The sequence below is a fragment of the Lithobates pipiens genome, unplaced genomic scaffold (genome assembly GCF_037356315.1).
Source record: "Lithobates pipiens isolate NorthernLeopardFrog02 unplaced genomic scaffold, aLitPip1_a1.2 Scaffold_16, whole genome shotgun sequence".
Classification (NCBI taxonomy): domain Eukaryota; kingdom Metazoa; phylum Chordata; class Amphibia; order Anura; family Ranidae; genus Lithobates; species Lithobates pipiens.
This window is the reverse complement of record NW_027507748.1, coordinates 279,725,370-279,742,552: the sequence shown is the minus strand read 5'-3', so window position 1 is coordinate 279,742,552 and position 17,183 is coordinate 279,725,370.

Sequence of the window (17,183 nt, the reverse complement as noted above, 5' to 3'; positions counted from 1 at the left end):
ACCAGTGCAAAGCTGTAGACAATGATCCTTCCATTCACAATTAACCTCACATAGTGAAATTAAGTTTTCCTATTTGCTGATTTCCTCCGTTACTGTATTTTCTCTCAGATTGAAAGTTTCCAGGTCTGCAATCAAAATCTAACATTTAATAAAAGTGAAAAAATAATGTTTGCAAATAACACTAGCAAGCATCCAATATCTGTCTTTCAAATCGCTTTGTAGAAACATTAGCCCGCTATCCTATGCAGAACTGCTTTGTATATATTTTTAATTTAATTCTATTTATTTTTTATTCATGTTCTTTTTAGTTGATGACAATACAACCAAAAAGTCTTGTATAATGCATAGAGCACTATTTTAAACAGGCACAGCAACAAAGCATATCTGGAAAAGGACAAACAAACTAGTAATCAACATTAAAACACTAGTAGAGATAAAACTAGGAGGGTGGCTCCAATAAACATTATGAAAGATAAGTTGCCTGTGGGGCAAACAAGCAAAAGCCCCATTATGAATTTTTTTTTGTTTTTTGTTTTTGTGTTGCATATTAAAAATAAGGGGGTGTTGCTAGACTGCCTTAATTTAAAATTAGTTATAACACAAACTAAATGTTTCAGGTCATGCCACAGCTTCCTATTTTAATTTAGGTCAGGACTTTAACTAAGCATTTTCAAAACTTTGCTACTTTTCAGTCATTAGACTTTCATTGTGTTTTTGTTTTGCATATTTGCCCTCCATGGCCCATCTATGCTTTGATTTTAGCTGATGAATGGGTGATGGAACATATTCATTTAGAGTTTTCTGACAAGGGGGGTTAGTTACAAAAGGCAAATTCACTTTGCACTACAAGTGCAAACTACGCACTTGAAATTGCAGTCGCTGTAAATATGAGGGGAAGCTATGCTGATTTTATTATCCAATCATCAGCTGTTTTTTATTTTCCTTGCATCAGATCTACAGTGACTGCACTTCCATGTGCACTTTCAGTGCAATTTCAAGTGCACTTGTAGTGGATTTGCCTTTCGTAAATAACCCCCATAGAGTACAATTCCTTGCAAGGCATCCAGGCCTAGGTAGTAATCATCCTCCAACATGACCACAATTTAACTGCTGGTATGATTTTCTTAATGTGCAATGATGTATTTGCTTTTTCCTAATGTTCTCACGTCTCATTTATAATATTCCTCAAAAAGCCTTGGTGAATATTCATGTGCTTTCAAGGAAATTAGAGACAATCATTTTCTTTCTTCTGGTTAACTGTTGGTTCTGCCTTCTCTCCTATAAGATCATCATTTGCCCACATTTTTTGTTATCATTTGCAGTACATGAACACTTGCATTTACATGACACCTCCTTCTTATTAAAGCTACAACATATTAACAAATAATAAAAAAAAAACGATAGAATAAATAAATATAGGTACCCTGCGCTACTCTAATCAACACAACTATATAAAAAAAAAAGCAGCTACCACTTACAACTTGTTATCACCACATAGTCTAATGACATGTATTTTATATCCAGTGTAGAGAAAGTGCTTCACCATTGGATACTATAAAAAAATAAAATGATAGTAATACACAAAATAATAAAAATTGGCTCATGCTATACAAAACTCATATGCTACAACCAGTAGCTTGAATGTACAGTTGAAAAATGAATTCTACAAAAGTAAAACAAAATAATTTTTCTAATTAAAGTATAAACTGCCTAAACTGAGGAAAAGTTTTTTTTTTAGATATTTTTGGGGGATATTTATTAAAGCAAAAAGTAAAAAATTTTTTATTTTTTTTTCAAAATCGTCACTATTTTTTTGTTTATAGTGCAAAAATTAAAACCCACAGGGGTGATCAAATAACACCAAAAGGATGCTCTATTTGTGGGAAAAAAAGGATGCCAATTTTGTTTGGGAGCCACGTCGCACGACCGCGCAATTGTCAGTTAAAGCGACCCAGTGGCAAATCGCAAAAAGTGCTCTAGTCAGTAAATGGGGTAAATCCTTCCGGGGCTGAAGTGGTTAATGTAGAAAAATGTAAAATGATGCATTTGGGTGGCAAAAATATGAATGCAATCTATAAACTGGGGGGAGAACCTCTGGGGGAATCTAGGATGGAAAAGGACCTGGGGGTCCTAGTAGATGATAGGCTCAGTAATGGCATGCAATGACAAGCTTCTGCGAAACAAAGCAAACAGAATATTGGCATGCATTAAAAAGGGGATCAACTCCAGAGATAAAACGATAATTCTTCTGCTCTACAAGACTCTGGTCTGGCTGCACCTAGATTATTCTGTCCAGTTCTGGGTACCAGTCCTCAGGAAGGATGTACTGAAAATGGAGCGAGTACAAAGAAGGGCAACAAAGCTAATAAAGGGTCTGGAGGATTTTAGTTATGAGGAAAGGTTGTGAGCACTAAACATATTCTCTCTGGAGAAGAGACGCTTGAGAGGGGATATGATTTCATACTGGTGATCCACCATAGGGATAAAACTTTTTTGCGGAAGGGAGTTTAACAAGACACATGGCCACTCATTAAAATTAGAACAAACGAGGTTTAACCTTAAATTACATAGAGGGTTCTTTACTGTAAGAGCGGCATGGCTGTAGAATTCCCTTCCACAGGTGGGGGTTTCAGTGGGGAGCATCGATAGTTTCAAATAACTATTAGATAGGGACCTGAATGACCACAACATACAGGGATTTACAATGGTAATACTGACATATAATCACACACATAGCTTGGACTTTTGTCTTTTTTAAACCTCACCTACTATGTAACTGTCTGTGTCCCATTTAGCAGATTTCCATCCACTTTCTGTCATAGGCACAACAGAGAGTGAGATGAAATCCCTTCCTAGACAGTTGTCATCAGAGAAGGTTTTCCAGTTTCCACTTAAGCTTCTGCTTGGTTGACAGCTGTAAAATTTTGGATTTCTCATCACTTTCCTCGTCCAGTGGCAATGGTCTCCAGGGAAAAAGTCTGTGAATGGCACCAGTGGAGACACATACCCAACACCTGCCAGAGGTTAACATTCTTTCTGTTACTTAGAAGCAACACACAAAGAAGAAATTCTTGTTGCACAATTGTAAGCCGCATTACTGCTTTTACTTAGTAACAAAGACAAAGTGCCATAGTGTCTACCCTTTGGTGCACATATTGTTGCTATAGCCAAACTGGGTAAGTGGTGGTGGGTATGGCACTGTTGCATAATAGCAGACCTTCAGCCTACCAACAATTGCAGCTATACTCAAATGTTTGAGTTGTTGTGCTCATGATTGATATGATTAAATCACACCTGTTCCCAACTTTATTGAGAGACACAATTGAGCAGTGCTGCAAACCCTTGACAACTATGGTTCCACTCCACCATCACTCTCATACTGGTCAATTGAGGCTGTCATTACCCCTCAGTCAGCTTTACTGCCAGCTGCCACTGTGCAATAATTTACAGTATTTCCTCCTTAATGTCAAATCTGTTCAATTAGTTGTACTATTATTGCCAGCATTATTTGTGTTACCTATATAACCCTGCTACCTTTCTACATTCTACACACTGTTTGGTGCACTGTGGTGTTCTTGTTCATAAGTGTCTGATTCTGAAAAAAATTAAAGTTGTCAGCCACAAGAAGTTAAAATGTCACAGAAAACAACATAATATTCCTTTTTAGTGTGGTCTTTTTGACATATTTTGCAAACCAAACACCATAAGCAAACTACTGACATCTACCAACACACAGCTTGATGTTACAATGGGCTTTAGTCAGAAAACCAAACATTTTATCAGTTACAAGGAAACATTTTTTTTTTAAGATACAGGTCCCACAGCTCTGGTGATAAAAAAAAAAAACTGACTTGAAATAATAGACATCTATGGTGTTTTTTTTTTTTTTTTTTTTTTAAACCGTGGTAGACCTTGACATCCAGCTCCTAGAGGCCATGTTTTAGCTGAAGAACCTCAAAGTGTGTATTTTTTTCATATTTTTTTTAAACATATTACAGACATGACATCTGTAAAGTCATACAGCAGCACAAGTGGCCAGCATGACCCTGACTAACAGTAGAGGGGACTTTTAGTAGAAAAGCCAACTACATTTTCACATAAAGAATTATTAGTTTTCATATAGTATTAGGCTAGGTTCACACTAAAGCAGGAGTCCAGTGCATTCCCATTCACTGTTTCAGTTCCAATTTCAGCCCAAATTTTTGGCTGAATTTGGATCTGAAACAGACCAAAAGATGCACAGGAATCATGTGCAATTTGCACCAGAGATGTATGAACCATCTCCATAGAGAGCCAGTCACAATCTTCTGCTATGCAAAATCCAATTCGCAATAGTGTGAACAAAGCCTTATATGCAACTGACTATGGCATCGAGATTCAAAGTGGGTATGTTAATTGATCAGCTGCTAAATGGGAAACGAAATGTGCACATTGGCAGAGCATTACTAATTTTCCCAAACTCAATTCAGCTTAATGTGGTGCAAACACTGGGAGTATTACATTTAAGAAGAAACTGTGCTTAGACCAAAAAATATAAATATTTATCGATTTATATAGCGCCAACAGTTTACGCAGCGCTTTACAATGTATAGGGGGACAACACAATTACAGTACAATACAAAAGGTACAGGAGGGCCCTGCTCGTAGAGCTTACATTCTAAAGGGAGGGGGTGGTGGTACAAAAGGTAATAGCTGCAGAGAATGATTTGATGGGGGTGGCTCGGGGACAGTTAGGTGGGTGTGGGACAGGCTTCCCTGAAAAAATGAGTTTTCAGGGAACTCTTAAAGGTGGACAGGGTAGGGGCTGAGCAGACAGACTGGGGCAGGGAGTTCCAGAGGACGGGAGAGGCTCTGGAGAAGTCTTGAAGGCGAGCATGAGAGGAGGTAACAAGGGAGATAGAAAGCAGGAGGTCCTCAGAGGAGCGGAGGGGACGATTTGGGCGATATCTGCAGATGAGGTTGGTGATGTAGATGGGGGCGAGGTTGTGGATGGCCTTGTATGTTATGGTTAGCATTTTGAATTTTACACAGTGGGGTAGAGGAAGCCAGTGAAGGGATTGGCAGATAGGGGCAGCAGTCATGAAACGATTAGTGAGGTGTATTAGTCTAGCAGAAGCATTCATAATAGACTCAAGGGGGATAGCCTGCTTAAGGGTAGGCCATTAAGGAGAGAGTTGCAGTAGTCAAGGCGGGAAATAATCAAGGAGTGAACGAGTTGCTTTGTGGTGTCATTAGTCAGGAAGGGTCGAATTCTGGAGATGCTGAGGAGGTGAAAGCGGCAGGATTTAGCCAGTGATTGGATATGAGGGCTGAAGGAGAGGTCAGAGTCAAGGATTACACCCAGGACCCTAGCATGTGTGGAGGTACCAATGGTTGTGTTGTTGATATTAATGGTGAAGTCACGGGGGGATCGTGAAGGAGGAAATATAACAAGCTCAGTTTTAGAAAGATTGAATTTGAGGAAGTGGTGTGACATCCATACTGATATGTCATTCAGTAAGTTAGAGATCTGTGAGGATGCCCCAAACTGCACTTATTCTGGACACGGGTACTGGCCACTATTACCAGAGTGTTTCAGACTACCATACCCACAGACCCAAAACCGTGTGTACTCGGGATCCTAGACGACATTTCCATGGTGGACAATAGTAGACAGGCCGTGGCCAGGGCCCTGTTCCAAGCACGTAAGATGATTCTTCGGCATTGGAAAGCGACCGAGCCTCCGGCGCTGAGGGAGTGGATTGCCCAAATGGGGGACACCATTAGGATGGAAAAGTATATCTTTCAACATAGAGGGCAACCGGAAAAGTTTAAGAAACTCTGGTTGGATATTCCCGGCCTTTCTCCGGTTGATCTGGTCATGGACAGACTGCTGAGATAAAAGTAAGGGAAGGGAGATTTGAGTTGGGGGGGGGCACTAATTGTTAGACACCTACTGTAGGTAATTTTGTATGGGTGAATCGAGGCACAGGCAGGATATACGGTGTCAATATCTATTGTGGTTGGGACGATATGGCATGAGAAGTTGTGAAATAAATGCTTGAATACTCCTTTTGTAGAGGTGAATAAGTTTATGTGCGACAAGGATCTATGCTTGAGATGTAAGCTGCAAGTTGTACTTAAATGTTTTTGTTATTTAATAAACTTTCTCTGATTAAAAAAAAAAAAAAAAGAGATCTGTGAGAGATTGAGGGGGTGAGTTGAGGAGTGGAGAGATAGATCTGGCATAGAGGTGGTATAGAGGTGGTATTGGAAACCATAGGAGTTTATCAACTGGCCCAGGGAAGAGGTATAGAGAGAGAATAGGAGGGGCCCAAGGCCAGAAGCTTGGGGTATCCCAACAGAAAGAGGAAGGGGAGCAGAGGAGATGGAGTTGTAAGCGACACCGAAAGTGCGCTGAGATAGGTAGGAGGAAAACCAGGATAAAGCAGAATCGCAGAGGCCAAGGGTGCGTAATTTGCTGAGGAGGAGCAGGTGATTAACTGTGTCAAAGGCAGCAGAGAGGTCTAAAAGTATGAATATGGAGTAGTGGCCATTGGTTTTAGCAGTTAGTAGGTCATTGGTGAGTTTTAGTAGGGCAGTTTCAGTAGAATGTTGTGGGCGGAAGCCAGACTGTAGGGGGTAAATGTAAACCTTAGTGATAAAAATGAGCAGCGACTTTGCTGTGAGATATTAGCACAGTACACATAAGTATAACATATAAAGAAAATTGCGCTAATTAGTAATCGTTCCACCAAAAGTGAACAAATAAAAAAAAAAACTCTAAATCGGAAATAAATGTAAATGGGTATACTGTATATAAAGTTCAAGTGAATGCACATAATTATTCAATTTTACTTGGACTTTATGTGCTCTTAAAAAGATGCTCAAAACTGTTCCAAAAGTCTGTGCGTGAAGTAAGAAATCCATCACCACTTTAAGGATTCCAACTGTGACACCGCCACCTTGATGGTAAAGATGTAAGTTTACCAACTTTATATGACCTTCTGGTTAAAGAAAGGTCAATAGGGCATGCGGCCATACAACTCAGGCCAGGGTCTTCCCAAGGTGTATTCAGAAGATCTCCTCCGAGGTAAGGGACTAAACAACAATGGTCATCTGAAGATCACTCCTAGATTTCACTCCCATAGGTAAGCTCCCAAGACATGAAAAAGAATAATCCCCGTAGTATAAATGTATTTATAACGAGATTGCACTTGCATCAATTGTAGAAGAAAAACGTTTAAAACATCATTTCCGGCCGACATAACTGTCACTTCTGGGAATGGGGACAAGCAATGATGTGAGCATGTTTGAGCAGAGCAACGTGCTGAAGTCATCGCCTGTCCTCATTCCCAGAAGTGTGGGTTGTATTGCTGTATGCTGACCAGGAATGATGTTTTAAGCATTTTTCTTGTACAATTGATGAAAGTTCAATCTTGTTTTAAATAAATTAATACACCTTAGGACAACCCTGACATGGGTTGTATGTCCACAGGCCCTATTAACTTTTCTTTAACCAGAAAGTCATATAAAGTTGGTAAGCTTACATCTTTACCATTCAATCGGATACACACTACAGTTTTTTTTTCATGCCACCCAACACAAAAGTGACAGCTGGGGCCGGGAGCTGGTGTGCTAATCATGTAAACACCAAGATGGGGAAAAACATGATGTTCATTATTTTGACCATGGTTGTGCTAAACAGGTAGGTTTGCATATTTACTTAACTGCAGATCACCTGGGCATTTCTTACACAACAGTCTGGCGTTTACTCAAAATGGTGCGAAATACAAAAAAAATTTAGTTTTGTAGAAAAAAATGCCTGACTGGACAGACAGCTTCAAGCTGACAGAAATTGTGATGAGCAGAATGCTCAACACATCAAACCTTGGGGTGGATGGGCTATGACAGCAATACGTTACTTTTGGGTCAGCTAAGAGCAGAAAACTAAAGCTGCAGTGGACACAGGCTCATCAAAACTGGACTGCTGAAGACTGGAAATAAGTAGCTTGTTCTCATGAATTCTGTTTTCTGCTCTGAGAAACACATGGTAGGCGCATCACAGGATCTGAGATCAACAGAACCTCAAAGGGAGACTTGCAGCATGAATGTTCAGCTGACCAATCTGCAAAAATTGCATGATGCAATCATGTCAATATGGACCAATGTCTCAAAGGTATATTTATAAAAAATGGAATCCAAATATTGAGCCTGCTTTAAAAAGCAAGGGAGAGCCTGTCCATAATTAGTTTAGTGGGGTTTTAATAAATTGCTTGGTGAGTATATGCTCCATGTCAGGGGGTCAGGAAGCCGTTGATTGCAAACAGATTGCTTTGCTGGTCCTTCTTTCCCAGTTTCCACTCTTTTCTTCACTACAGAGCATAGAGCGGGAGGCAGCACATTAGTATATAGAGAGCAGGATCGGGACCTGCTTCAGTTCACCTTTCGAGTTAACCAGCAGGTGATTGGTTGCTAGGATGGCAGGTGGTCCTAACAATCAATAGCTTGGTAATGTGAAAAGTTAACTCCGGCAGCTCATGCTCCCGCCCTTCATCCTCTACTGTGCTGCCTCCTGCTCTCTGTTCTGTAGTATACCTGTGTAAAGTAAGTGAAGGTGATGTAAAGGGGGACAGAGGACACTACTATGGAGAGAGGGGGGCCAGAGGATACTACAGTGGGGGGTGATGTGAAGGGGGCAGAGAACACTACAGTGGGGGGTAATGTAAAGATAAGCAGAGGACGATAGCGGGCCCGGGCTGGCCATAGGGTACACTGAGCACTTGCCTGGTGGGCCAGGGGGCTGCTGGGCCACATGTCCAAGAGCTAATGTAACAAAGTATGGCCATTGTTAACATGTCTTGCTCCGCCTATCATTCCCACATGGTGAGTGGGTGGCCCCAGAGATGGAGGCCGCAGGGAAGGCGAGCATCAAGAGTATCTAGGAGTGAGAGCCCAGAAGGGAGAAGACTTCTACCACCTCCCTGACCCCCAAAGAGACAAGCAGCAGCGGGTGCAGCATCCCTAGTGCCACCTGGGATCCCAGAGCCTTAAATGTCCTAATGCTGGCATGGAAGGTACCAAGCATCATACACACCTACTGACAGATAGAGACTGGAACAGGGGGCACAGGAGGGACTGAAAACAGGGCTAGGGGTCTCTATCAACCCCTCTCTCGCCCCACTCGTCTCTCTCTCACCCCTCTCTCTCTCCAGAGAGCTCCAGAGGGAAAGAACTGCAACATAAAATATGTGATTATATTGCATATATTAGGCAACTGCCTCTCACCCGCATGTCTCTGTGTGTCGCAAGCCATGTGGACCTCTAGGAAGTGACACTGACTGAGCAGGACTCTGTGGGTGTTATTTAGTAAAATTGAAGAGCGCAAAATTTGATGCAGCTCTACATAGAAACCAATCGGCTGCACCAGATTTGGTAAATCAACCCCTCCTGTCCCGGTCCTCCCTGCGGCTTCACCATGGAACATGGTGTCGGGGCTCTGTGGTAGCTTCCTGTAAAAAGGCGGAGGAAGGCAGAAAACGGTTTTCTACTTCCATATCAGATTTGGTATGGGCCTCCAGGTAGGCATGTGCATGACGAAAACATTTTGTTTCAATTCGTTATTTAGTTTTGTTAAATCCGGTTGATTCGTTCAATTCGTATTCAGAATTCATATTTGGAATTAGTTTTATGACTTTTTAGAATTTTCTTTGAATTTTGAACAAAAGAAAAATGTTCATCTAATGATTACTATGACTCTTTATCTTTAAATCACCTTTGGCTTAACGAAAACAGCATTATTTGGAAATGGTACTCTAATAACACACAGTCTTTGATTTCTGCAATATGTGTACAGATAAAATTCCACTAGAGTTAAATGTTGATATATCCGAATATCCAAATAATGAAAAATGTGTATGAATAATTCGGAAACAAAACAAACCGCACATGTATTCCTCCATGGAGTTTCTGTGACATGGGCAGGAATTGTTTGAGTAATCCTCACACTGCAGTGTGTCACTTCTCATGGCACTCGTAGAGATGTCAGTGCTTAAGGAGGGACAGTAGACTGGTAGCTGAAAGAGTTGTTTATGGCCAATTAATGAATAATGGATTTTTGACAACAGATTGGCAGTGATGATGTGATTATGGGGTAGAAAAACACCATGTAGCCAGTGGAATTTATCCTGTCTACCATACCCACTATTTGCCTGCTGACTGCTAGAATCTTCTATTCTTTGCATTTAGTATTTCCTTTTCCTACGTCTTTAACCACTTGCTTACTGGGCACTTAAACCCCCCTCAGTCCCAGACCAATTTTCAGCTTTCAGCGCTGATGCACTTTGAATGACAATTGCGCGGTCATACAACACTGTACCCAAATGAAATTTTTATCATTTTTTTCCCACAAATAGAGCTTTCTTTTGGTGGTATTTAGTTACAGCTCGGAGTTTTATTTTTTGCTAAACAAACAAAAAAAGATGCAAAAAAAAAAAAAAAAAATCATGTTTTAATAGTTTGTTATAAAATTTTGCAAACGGGTCATTTTTCTCCTTCATTGAAGTGCGCTGATTAGGCGGCACTGATAGGCTGCATTGGTGGGCACTGATGGGCTGCATTGGTGGGCACTGATAGGCTGCACTGGTGGGCACTGATAGGCATAGTTAAGGCGGCACTAATAGGCACAGATAAGGCGGCACCGATGGGCACAGATAAGGCGGCACTGATGGGCAAAGATGGGCACAGATAAGATGGCACGGATGGGTGGCACGGATAAGTGGCACGGATGGGTGGCACGGATGGGCACTGATAGGTACCACAGGTAGATGGGACTGATGGGCACTGATAGGTGGCACTGATAGGTGGCTCTGATAGGTGGCACTGCTGGGCACTGATGGGCGGCACTGCTGGGCACTGATGGGCGGCACTGCTGGGCACTGATGGGCAGCACTGGGGTGCAGCACCTTTGAGGCAGATTTTGGGTGGCACTGTGGGTGGCACTGCTGGGTGGCACTGCTGGGTGGCACTGTGGGCACTGCTGGGTGGCACTGTGGGCACTGCTGGGTGGCACTGTGGGCACTATGGGCACTGCTGGGTGGCACTGACAGGGGGGCACTTACTTTATTTCAGGATGGCACTGCGGGTGGCAGGTGGGCACTGGCAGGGGGCAGGTGTCCTCTTAAATTGCTGGCCGTGATCGGGACTGATGTCCCGAACACGGCCGCCGGCGATCGGCTTTTTTTTTTTCTCCTCGCGCTGTCAGCGCGAGGAGGAATACTAGCCGATTACCGGCTCCGTTTTATCACATGATCAGCTGTCATTGGCTGACAGCTGATCACGTGATAAGGGGTCGGGATCGACCCCTTACACGGATCGGTGATCAGGCGAGTCTCACGGACTCGCCGATCACAGAGCGCGCCGCGCGCGCCCCTCAGGGGGCGCGCAGGCCGCTCGTATCCGGGACGACGTCAATAGACGTAGTCCCGGAAATGTGGGTCCGCGCTGTTGCCGTCATTTTGCAATAGCGCGGTACCCAAGTGGTTAAGCTCCATTGTGCCAGTGAAAACTGCGTTTAGGCCTGACACTAGGACTACCTTTATCCCATCATTTTGCAGGGTGTGAGCTGGCCTGAAAATTGCCTAACTTCCTCCATAGGAGTAGTGTTCCTTGCAGGCCAGGCTTTCGCTCTAGTCATAGCCTCATCACAATTGAGCTGTCTAGGGCCCATTCAATTATTCAGCGTTTATTATTCAACCAGCTTAGGGTGCTGTCTTGGGGTTTGGCTAACGTACAGTGCCATAAAGTATTCATACTCCTTGACATTTTCCACATTTTGTCATGTTACAACCAAACGTAAATGTTACAACCAACGTAAATGTATTTTATGTGATAGACCAACACAAGCTGGCACATAATTGTGAAGTGAAAGGAAAATGATAAATGGTTTTCAAAATGTTTGCAAATTAATACCTGAAAAGTGTGGCATGCATTTGTATTCAACCCCTTTAATCTGATACCCCTAACTTAAATCTAGTGGAACCAATTGCCTTCAGATTTCACCAAATTAGTAAATAGAGTCCACTTGTGTGTAATTTAGTCTTGGTATGAATACAGCTGTTCTGTGAAGCCCTCAGAGGTGTGAAACAGCATCATGAAGGCCAAGGAACACACCAGACAGGTCAGGAATAAAGTTGTGGAGATGTTTAAAGCAGGAATAAGTTATAAAAAAAGAAAATGTGGAACCCCCCCTGATTATATCCTGATTATAAAAAGCTAGCTCATTAATGTATGTAACAAAAAGCAAGATACTCCCAGTGGCTTATACGCAGTTTACGAGTAATGAAAAATACTTGTTTTATATAAAAAAATATTGTTTTTATTTTCAATGGGTAAAATTGCATCAATAAAAGCGGCAATAACCAAAAGGAAAAGGGATGGGAAGGGGAACATGTGGAAAAGGAGAAACAACAACAAGGTGTACACAGAAATAAACATATTAGATGTCTATATAACATTTAACAAAAATAAAGCCACAAATGGTATATCTGTGGATATTACTGTTTAGAGTAATACCAATGCGTTTCAATCATAATTTTGTATACAATCTTCTTCAGGGGGATACAAACATCTATAACATATCAATACAGAATATTAGCAATATTGACATCAATAACATCATCATCGTTGGGAATAAAGAGCCTTTATATGCAGGAATTCAAAAATAACAAAGGGTCCTACCGTTGATAGCCAGAGCAAAAAGACAAAACATCACAACACATGATAAGCTAACGGCAGTCCACCATCCAGAAAGTGGGCAGGGAGTTCAATTCAGTCTACAAGAGGTCATACTTAATTAGACATGCAAGGGTGAGAGGAGACACAAATGCGTGTATGATATATATAATATCTAGGGATGACTTACCTTCAACTTTTTTATTTTTGTAAGGACATCCTATGCACTGATGCAAATCCTGTGCTTTTTGCTGAAGGAATGTATTTCCCAGATTCAATGCATCACCTGGGGGATATACATTTTCAACAGTGTATACATATGTATAGAAGTTTATAACATACAGTGCCTTGCAAAAGTATGTGGCCCCCTTGAACTTTTCAACCTTTTGCCACATTTCAGGCTTCAAACATAAAGATATAAAATTTTAATTTTTTGTGAAGAATCACCAACAAGTGGGACACAATTGTGAAGTGGAACGAAATCTATTGGATAATTTAAACTTTTTTAGCAAATAAAAAACTGAAAAGTGGTGCGTGCAAAATTATTCGGCCCCTTTACTTTCAGTGCAGCAAACTCACTCCAGAAGTTCAGCGAGGATCTCTGAATGATCCAATGTTGTCCTAAATGACTGATGGTGATAAATAGAATCCACCTGTGTGTAATCAAGTCTCTGTATAAATGCACCTGCTCTGTGATAGTCTCAGGGTTCTGTTGAAAGCGCAGAGAGCATCATGAAGACCAAGGAACACACCAGACAGGTCCATAATACTGTTGTGGAGAAGTTTAAAGCCGGATTTGGATACAAAAAGATTTCCCAAGCTTTAAACATCCCAAGGAGCACTGTGCAAGCGATCATTTTGAAATGGAAGGAGTATCAGACCACTGCAAATCTACCAAGACCTGGCCGTCTCTCTAAACTTTCAGCTCAGACAAGGAGAAGACTGATCAGAGATGCAGCCAAGAGGCCCATGATCACTCTGGATGAACTGCAGAGAACTACAGCTGAGGTGGGAGAGTCTGTCCATAGGACAACAATCAGTCGTACACTGCACAAGTCTGGCCTTTATGGAAGAGTGGCAAGAAGAAAGCCATTTCTCAAAGATATCCATAAAAAGTCTTGTCTAAAGTTTTCCACAAGCCACCTGGGAGACACACCAAACATGTGGAAGAAGGTGCTCTGGTCAGATAAAACCAAAATCGAAACTTTTTGCCCACAATGCAAAACGATATGTTTGGCGTAAAAGCAACACAGCTCATCACCCTCAACACATCATCCCCACTGTCAAACATGGTGGTGGCAGCATCATGGTTTAGGCTTGCTTTTCTTCAGCAGGGACAGGGAAGATGGTTAAAATTGAGGGGAAGATGGATGCAGCCAAATACAGGACCATTCTGGATGATGTTGGAGTCTGCAAAAGACCTGAAACTGGGACGGAGATTTATCTTCTAACAAGACAATGATCCCAAACATACAGCAAAATCTACAAAGGAATGGTTCACAAATAAACGTATCCAGGTGTTAGAATGGCCAAGTCAAAGTCCAGACCTGAATCCAATCGAGAATCTGTGGAAAGAGCTGAAAACTGCTGTTCACAAACGCTCTCCATGCAACCTCACTGAGCTCGAGCTGTTTTGCAAGGAAGAATGGGCAAGAATTTCAGTCTCTCGATGTGCAAAACTGATAGAGACATACCCCAAGCGACTTGCAGCTGTAATCGTAGCAAAAGGTGGCTCTACAAAGTATTAACGCAAGGGGGCCGAATAATTTTGCACGCCCCACTTTTCATTTTTTTATTAGTTAAAAAAGTTTCAAAAATCCAATAGATTTCGTTCCACTTCACAATTGTGTCCCACTTGTTGGTGATTCTTCACAAAAAATTAAAATTTTATATCTTTATGTTTGAAGCCTGAAATGTGGCAAAAGGTTGAAAAGTTCAAGGGGGCCGAATACTTTCGCAAGGCACTGTATGTCTATATAGGTAAAGCTACATTCAATGGGTATAATTAGCTTGTTTAACTATCTATCAATCCAGTTCCTCACCATTGGCACACCCACATGCTGCATTGAAAGAAACACACACACACATATATATATATATATATATATATATATATACATACATACATATATACATACATACATACATACATACATACATACATACATACATATATACATACATATATACAGGGCCGGACTGGGACAAAAAAAAGGCCCGGGCATTTTAGACTGAGCTGCCAACTGGGGGGGGGGGGGGTTGGGGGTTGGTAGACATTCGTGGGGGTGGCTGGTATCGGTCCTCCACACTGTAATGTGCAGGGACACTGTGATATAAAGGGAACTGCACTGTAAAGTGGCACTGCAATGATTACAGTGCCCCTTTACATTGCAGTCCCCTTTATATTACAGTGTTCCAGTCCTATTGTGCCCATACAATGCTAGTACTGTCTGTCTCCTATTGTGCCCACACTGCCCAGCGACACTGACCTGCTCTCTTTCTGGTGGTGCGGTACAGCGTGGCTCTCTCTCTGATGGTGTGGTACAGCATGGCTCTCTCTCTGGTGGTGTGGTACAGCGTGGCTCTCTCTCTGGTGGTGTGGTACAGCATGGCTCTCTCTCTGGTGGTGCGGTACAGCGTGGCTCTCTCTCTGGTGGTGTGGTACAGCATGGCTCTCTCTCTGGTGGTGTGGTATAGCGTGTCTCTCTCTCTGGTGGTGCGGTACAGCGTGGCTCTATCTGGTGGTGTGGGTACAACGTGGCTCTCTCTCTGGTGGTGTGGTACAGCGTGGCTCTCTCTCTCTGGTTGTGCGGTACAGCGTGACTCTCTATCTGGTGGTGCGGATACAGCATGGCTCTCTCTCTGGTGGTGTGGGTACAGCGTGGCTCTCTATCTGGGGGTGTGGGTACAGCGTGGCTCTCTATCTGTTGGTGTGGGTACAGGGTGGCTCTCTATCTGGTGGTGCGGTACAGCGTGACTTTCATTGGTGGTGCTGGGGCTATTCGTTCTCCCAGCACAGTCCTCTCTTTCGTTTTCCATATCTCCTGTAGTGGCTGCTACAAGCACTCCTCAGCTTGTTTTCTGTTTCACTCCAGCAGAGTGCATGCTGGGGACTGTAGTCTGCTCCCTGCTGAGAACAATTGGGCCACCTATCTCTGGGACTACATTTTCCATGATGCCCCTCTAGTTGCTTTTGATTGGCCCTTCACTGTGGCCAATGGAGAGAGAAGAAGAACAGACAGGAAAGCCTTCTCTTCCCCGTGCTGCCGACATGAGAAGGGGAGGGTGGCGAGCAGGGGAAGCATCATGTCAGCAGCCTGCAGCTCTCCCCACCGTGCAGACGCCCTGGAGGAGGAGAGTGGAACTGTCAGCAGGACTTGCAAAGCGAAAGGCGAGCAGCGGGCGCGGCCTGTGTTGCCCATGTTCATTGATTATCAACAGGTCACAGAACGGGCGGCCCCGGCCCATCGGGCAAATGCCCGGTCTGCCCTATGGCCAGTCTGGACCTGTATGTATGTATATATATATATATATATATATATATATATATATATATATATATACACATGTATAACTAAATTAATTAGTTAGAGAGGGCTGAGACAGCTATCTCAAACCCCCAGGTAAACTGACAATATTGCAATATATTTTGAAAGGAAAGGGATGGTAAATGGTTACTTACTGAGAGCTGTCTTTCACTACATGCTCCTGTCCTGCAACTATCCAGTGTGTTGTATCCACATAGGAATAGGGTGTATACTGGGTGTGCCATTTATATGGAAGCCTGCTGATGCCCTGACCTATCTCACTTGTGTTCATAATCAAGGTATGAACCAGAGCATCAGTGTCTCACCTCCCCATCCTGTATTGCAAGCCCCTTCTTACCTTGTCCCCTGGATCCAGTGATGTCCCCCCACTGTGATCAGCAAGCCGCCGTGTCTCGCTCGATCTGTGAAAGTGCTGAGCTCCGCTCTCTGCGAGCGCTGCGACGCACGAGGACGGAGTTCGGCGCCAAATTCAAAAAGTTAAAAACACAGTGTAGATACAGTATACTGTAATCTTACAGATTACAGTACTGTATCAAATAATTACACACCCCCTTTGTCCCTAGTGGTTTCTCTAGTGTCCTGCATGCAGTTTTATATTATAAATACTGTTCTTTATGCCAGGAAACTGGAGATTATCCATAGCAACCAAAAAATGTCCGTTTACATCAAAAGTGGTTATAGACCAGCTAGAAAACAGCGATAATAAATTAAAATCACTTGCAGAATTGAGCGATAGTAATTTGCGGGGAAATTCATCATCAACCACTAAAAGTAATGACAGTGACAATTCTGCAATTCTGCAACTCAGCATATTTCAGAGTTTTTGATTTGATTACATTATTAAATAATTTTTTATATTATTATATTATTATTTGTTACAATTATTTATAGTTATTTTATATATATATATATATATATATAATT